We start from the raw sequence: 7812 nt of genomic DNA on the forward strand, positions 1-7812 counted from the left end.
GATATCGAAGACATTTCTGGTGGCTATAAAAATTGACCTGATGGGTTTCAGAAACAAGAAAATGAATAAATGTTAAATGTGTCATTGTCTTATCAAGAAGCATCATCTTTTTAGGTTGTTCAGATCAGCAGATGTAGAAATTTTTTTAGTTTAATTAAAGTCCAGTTAAAGACACATGTGAAATGCACACACACACAGAAACACAAATGTGCATACACATATAATTTAAAAAGGAAGAAGAATGAATTTCCAGAAATGTTAAATTTGATCTATGCTGTGTTCTCACTTCTGGGAGAATTCTACTCTAGCCAAGTCAATTGAAGTCTTTCTATATGTTATGGTATGTAACAAATGCAAGTTTTAAATTGGTATGGTGTTATCACTGAGGATTTTCTAGAGTTGAACAATTAAAAGTAGGATCAGTATTTTCTCATGTTTCTTAGTTAGGGTAACTGTCTATAAATCAGCACAAATGCAATTATCCAGTCTTTACACAGAAGTACTTACTTTTAGGGGGTCTGAACAAATGTCCTCAAATGCAGATTATGCAACGATTATATCACAGCATTATTTAGATATAAATTTAGTATATTAATTTACAGCCTATTTTTGTCTTAATCTAACCACTCAATTACATAATTTGAATTAATTTTGTGGAAAATAAAAATATCTTGAGTACAAAATTATACCTCCTAGTTCTTTTATGCCTAATTAACACAAACTTCTAGTAAAGATTCAAAATATATATAGCCAATGTCTTATAATAGACATTTTCCCTTTTTACAATAGACTGCAAACTTGCACTCTCCTATTCTCTTCTAGAAAACATACCTTGTTATTAGCTATGCTTTTGATTAAGTGTTATATAGTTAATAGAAAGGTTTATCAGGGCTATTTTTATATCATAATAATTTCTTTATTTTTTATTGGTCATACCTGGGAGTGCTCAGGAGTTATTACTGGCTCTTCACTCAGAAATTATTCTTGCAAGCTTAGTTAAATATTTGGGATGTCTGGAGGATAGAAGCCTGGTCAGCTACATGCAAGGCAAACACCTTCTTTGCTATACTATCACTCCAACACCTATCTCAATTATTTCTCAAGCTTTTATATAATTAACATATTTTTATTTATTTATTTTTGATTTCTTGAGCCAGACCCAGTGACACTCAGGGGTTACTCTTGGCTATGCAATCAGAAATTACTCCTGGCTTGGGGAACCATATGGGAAGTGAGAGATTGAACAGTGGTCATTTCTGGGTAACTGCATGCATGCCAAATGCCATACCACATTGTCATCACTCAGTCCCCAACATATTTATATTTATGTTGAAAATCATTCAGAGTTAGTTTTGAATTTATTGGTTTGCTTAATCATTGTTTTACAATGCCACATAATTTTTTTAATATAATTTTTATTTTGATCATAGTGGCTTACATATTGTTGACAATAATATTTTAGGTACATATTTACATAAAATCAGGGGGGATTCCCATCACCAAATTGTCCTCCCTACACCTCTGTTTTTGTCCTACCTCCCATATCTTCTTCCCTCACCCCCAGGGTTGCTAGAATATGTGGTCCCCTCTGTATCTAGCCTACTACTTAGTAGTCTTGCACCTGTTTGGTCCTGGTGCCTCCCTTATTTCCCCCTCTAACTGGGAGGCAGGGCTAGCTAGTTCAAGTTGCGTGGTTTTGTTTGAAGGAGAGAAAAGTATTAAACTCGAGTAAAAGTCTAATACGCCTAAAATAAGTGGAATTCTAGAGGCTCTCATCATCAGTTTGAGAGATGAAGGAGAGAAAAAAGGTGAAACACTCCACCAGTACAAAATGAAGTGTCAAATACCCAGTGAGGACTCCAACAATAGCAGTAAGCACCAAAAAAAAAAAAAAAAAAAAAAAAACCCACACAAAACAAAACAAAAAAAAGCCATGGTCTTGATATAAGAAACATGGCATAGCATATAAAGAAAGAACAGAAAGGAAGAGAAAGAATAAGTATAACTGGGGAAAACAACTTCAATAATCACACCCAAACAGAGAAATTGACCAAAAATAGATAGGTAAATAAAAATAATAATAATGAATGAAGATAAAATAATATATAAAAATAAACAATGTTTTGTGCTTTTTGTTTTTTTCCCTCCTGCCCTGGCACAGTAAATATTGGGGTCATTCGAAAAGGAATTCACTTGGCCTAGGAGATATGGGGTTTCTCCGTTCTTGGAGTATATTGTCATGGGATTAACTATAGACTCTGTTCAGGATCATTTACTCTCCCGGTGGTGCTTTTGTGGTGTTTGGAAGACTTCTGCGCTGTCCTGGGTGAGACAATCAGGCCTCTGTGTCTAGAGATCTCAGTATCTGCACAGATCCAGGGGTGGGGCTTATGATGAAGTCAGTCTTTGTGGTTCTAGAAGTTCTGTTCACTCAGTTTCATTTTAATCCATCTTCTGTGGTTGGTGATCTTGGTCTTTGCACTGAACCTAGGATGGCACTTAGGATAGTGTCTTTCTTTGTGCTTCCAGAACCCCCATTCTGTTCAGTATTTTCTTTTGATCATTTATATTTTCCATGGCTCATTCCTTTTTCTTTTCTTCCTAACATTCATTTCTACAGTCTCTCTTCTATTTATTCTGTTTCTTGCTTCCTTTTAAAAGGTGCACTTAGCTCCTCTTTGCCCTCCTGTATATATCTTATATCCCTTCCCTTTGGTTTTCTAATAATAACTGAAAACAACTATTTTCAAGAGCTTTATTCTGCTCCTAGGATTTCAGTAGAGAGGTTTGGCCAGAGAATTTGGGTTTTTACTGCTTAATTTTCACTTTGAATTAAAAGCAAATAATATTTAACATGTTAGTATTCAAGTTTATACCTGAGTATAAAAGAGAAGAGCTATATTATCATACTGCTTATAAAGTTGTAGTTGTATATTAAGGGGTGAATATCAGGAATATCGATAATATATTTTTGATCTTGTAATCTTCTGACATAATATGCTCCTAATGATCTAACATATGCTTATTAACGTCAATTATGTATAATACAAAATCTAGTGAATAATTTGTTTGAATAGACTTAACATTACCTGAAGATATTGTAAAATAATTTATCCTTTTAGGACTTTATACATAAAAATGGGAATTGTTTTCTCTGCTTAATTAAAGAAAGTCTGACATGCTTATTTTATTGGTAATAACCAATCTTATCCCTAGAATTTATTTATTAACTGCATCACTCAAAGTAAATTATTTATTATCTTTGACCCATAGCTTTTTTATATCAAAATAAAAAGAAACTTAAAATATTTTTTATTTTAGTAATATAAATCAGATGGTAAAATTCAGTATGTCAAATATGTCAATTTTCATTAGAGAAATGTTGATGTTAATTCAGAATGTCATGTTAATCATGACATCAAACCAAGTGATCATAATGTCAAATATTTATGTTTCCCAGGTATAAATCATGTATATAATCATAGCAGCTATTAATAATTTACATACCATTTGTGATAACATGAGTCCTGTTTTTGACACCTGACTAAAAATGGGTTTTATTTATTTTAAACATGCATTTACCTTCATAGATAATCCAGTAGTATTCTGCTCTGATATAATGATTTTGATTCAATTAAATTTAATGATTGTGAATTATAATATATAGTTTTGTTTTATTATCTGTGGTTTCCCATTCCCAGAGTTTAGGGGAAAACATATTTTTACATATGCTCTAAATAAAAAATATTCAAACATTATAGCATAATTAAAACTCTAATAGCCAACCCCCCTCTGTAATTAATTCATGTACTATAGGAATATTATGTGAGGTATTGATTAGTAAAGTTCTAAAAATCTGTCATGGTGTGATATATTACTCATCTGTTTAATTATCTATATTTTAGAGTTTTCTTCTATGTAGTTTTACAACGACAAGACATTTTAGACTTCCTATTATTTTATTGGACATTCATTTTCATAATCTTATAATTTCTTAGGCTCAATCAATAATACATTTGTATGACATAAATTGAACTAGTGATCTATGATCTTAAATTATTTTGTTCAGATCATAACTTCTACAAATGTAAGACATACAAAGTCATAGATAAATATATATAATTCATTTTTTTTTTGGTTTTTGGGCCACACTTGGCAGTGCTCAGGGTTTCCTCCTGGCTGTCTGCTCAGAAATAGCTCCTGGCAGGCACGGGGGACCATATGGGACACCGCGATTCGAACCAACCACCTTTGGTCCTGCATTGGCTGCTTACAAGGCAAACGCCGCTATGCTATCTCTCTGGGCCCTTATTCATATATTTTTAATCATTTAATTATAATTTTTGTCTAACTATGTGGTTATCAATGTGAAGGGTTAGAATATCTAAATAACTCCCCTCAACTAGCTTATGATAGTTCTGTGAAATACATTTTGTGATTTATACAACTAACACACTAATTTTATGTTGTAATAGGTACAAAATCAGCAAAAGGCAAAGCATATTCCATTGCTTATGTTTAAGAAATTGATAGAAAAAATATGTCTATTGACTACTGAAGTACTTTTTTCATTTATTCATTTTTTTGGGGGGCAACATCTGCTAATACTTGGAGGTTACTCTTGACGGGGAGCTTGGAGACACTTCAGATAGTTCTGGGGGATCATGTGGTAACATGGATTAAACTTGGGGTATGCACATACAGAGTATTGCCCTTTAACCTATCTCCCTAGCATGACCAGGGAGAAAGAGATAAAATGACAAATATCTAGGTTAAGTAAACGTAATTGCTTTCAAGTAGAAGAATGTCCTGAACATGCTTAGATTCAGAAACCATCAATTCTGGATAGAAATCATAATAAAAATCAGATAACTGATATCCAATGATCTATCTATCTATCTATCTATCTATCTATCTATCTATCTATCTATCATCTATCTATCTATCTATCTATCTATCTATCTATCTATCTATCTATCTATCTATCTATCTATCTATCTATCTATCTATCTATCTATCTATCATCTATTTCTCTCTCTCTCTCTCTCTCTCTATCTATCTATCTATCTATCTATCTATCTATCGATCTATCTATCATCTATCTATAGAATAAGTGTAAGATGGAATCTCTGATTTTAATAGTGGTCTTACTTTTGACTGAATTAAAAGTCAAGCTACATATTTTCTAGGTTTCCCATATTTCTCTGTTTTATCCTTATAATCAATATAATAGATAAATTTAAAGACTGTGTAAAATAGATGACTAAGTCTATGGGGTTGAAGGAAAACATTTTTTTTGTTTGAAAACCATAAAATTAAATGCAAAACAAAATGATATGAATCCAGAGAGATTGTCCAGTGGAATTGAGAAATAGAAGAGATCAATAAACTTTTTTAAATATATCTTTATTTAAACACCTTGATTACAAATATGATTGTTGTTGGGTTTCAGTCTTGTAAATACCACCCCCCTCCACAGTGTGATATTCCCATTACCAATGTCCCAAATCTCCCTCCTCTCCTTCCCATTCCCACCTTTAATCTAAACAGCCTATTTCCCCATTCATTCACTTTGTTATGATAATTCTCAATGTAGTTATTTAGAAGAGATCAATAAACCTTTGTAAGCTAAGAAGTAAATAGAAGAAGTAGTTACTTAGGGAAGAACAGATTGCTTTGAAGAAGACTGGGAGAAGAAGGATCAAATAGGAGGAGGAGCAAAGAGCAGCCAATAAGGCAGTTTAATCTGCAGAGTCCTGGAGTAACACCCGGAAGTGCTAAGAAACGTGTGTCATGTGCTATGAAGCTCACCACGAAGCGTGGTGAGTGGTTAGAGAAATAACTACACTAACAACTATTATGACAATGTGAACGAGTGAGAGAATTAGAATGTCTGTGTCAAATATAGTCAGGGAGTGGGGGAGGATGGTGCACTGGTGAAGGTGACCGAAACCCAACTACAATCATGTTTGTAATCATGGTGCTGAAATAAAGATATTATTAAAAATAAAGGAAATATGTGTCACAGAGACAGATTTTATAGTGAGACTAAGATGAAAACAATGAATAAATGTTCCTACAGGGTGAATGTTCCCCTGGAACACATAACAATGATGGTTCTTCTGAAATCAAAGTGGATAAAAAAGTTGGTAGCCACTCTTTGAAAGTTGAAGTCAGAGAGTTCATATATTTTCTTTAGTTGATTTCTCTTTTAGTGAAACAAGGTAGTTTTTATTGAACAAAAATTGCTTAGAAAGAGGTGAGGGGAGGAAATGAGGAAATGTGTGCAAGACAGAACACAGTTTTCTCTAGGGTGGAGAAAATGAAAAAAAAAAGTAAGAAGTGACATATGGAGACAAGCAAGGTAGAACATGAATTTGAAGAGAACAGGGGAAAAGGGAGGTCAACACTGGTGGTGCAGAATTGCCTTAATTAACTGTCACTATGTACCTTAAATAGTGGCTTGGCTTAGACTTCTGTTTATCAGACATTGACCATTCACCTCGATCATGGATACCATCTACAGAAACGAACAGGGTCTCCTACACCATAACCAGGAATAAAAATTCTACCAAGGAAAACCCCACCATGCCATGGTACTAATGTACTCCAAAGATGGTCCTTATGACACCCTGACAACTTAGGAACAGCAATAGTTCTGCTTTCAAGGCAGAATTCTCTCCAATATTACCTAATGGTGAGACAAAATAAAAAGATTTTGACATAGGACCTGTACAGAAACCAGGATCTGTAATTACAGAAACCTGACAGCAACAACTGTAATGATGAAGATCTGGGATCACAGAGAATGACTAAGGGGTTTGATTACATCCTATGCCTGGAGCCTGGAGTTGGTCTTATGCCAAAATACTTCAGGGGAAAGGTCTCCCTGTTTTTAAGCCAAATGTTTATTCCTTCCAATTTCTTTCATATTTTGCTGTGCCTATGCAAACACAGCATTTTTCGAATGTATCTCATATCTCAAAAAAAGAGTGTTCTATACCTTCTGCTATTGTATTAACAACTTTATTGGTGATATAACAATTTTCACGAATATAACTGCTAATGAACTCTCTTCTTTTTCCAATTCTTTTTTAGATCTTCTAATTTCTTTCTATTTTTAAATAACTTTGCTTTCTGTCACCCTAAAACAAATGTATTATGATCCATTATGTCAACTATGTGATACATTTTCTTTAAATACATAAATTTATTATTTAAAAAATACTCTTTGAAAGTAGTTATGTATGAAAATGCAAAAATATCCCTTAAATATACTTCAGTTTTAAAACTGATGCTTTAAATCTATACATTATCAGCCAAAGCATTTTCTTTACTTGATATCTCCAAATATTGATAACAATTAGAAATACCTTATTTAATCCTTAAACTCCACAAATGCCATTGGAGGGCATTTTCCTCAATATCAACTATGACACCACCACAACAAGCAAGCGTGGTAACTACTCTTCACTGAAATCCAAATACATAAAATGGGTAGAGGTTTGAGTGATAGTGGGCAGGGCATTAGCTTTGCATGCGGCCAACCAGAATTCAATACCTGGCATCTCGTATGTTGCCCAGAGCACCACCAGGAGAAATTCCTGAGTACAGAGCCAGAAATAACATCTGAGCACAGCTGGCTGTGGCTCAAAAACCAAAACAGAAAAACCCCAACTCATAAAATATACAAAAAATTGGGTAGGTCAGTTCATTAAATATTTTGCCTAATTTAACCTTCACACTCCACCTTTATAATATAATTTTAGCTATTCTGTGCTAGTAAAAATTGTGGACCCGAAGAATGGAGTA

This window comes from Suncus etruscus, chromosome 18 (genome assembly GCF_024139225.1).
Source record: "Suncus etruscus isolate mSunEtr1 chromosome 18, mSunEtr1.pri.cur, whole genome shotgun sequence".
NCBI lineage: Eukaryota > Metazoa > Chordata > Mammalia > Eulipotyphla > Soricidae > Suncus > Suncus etruscus.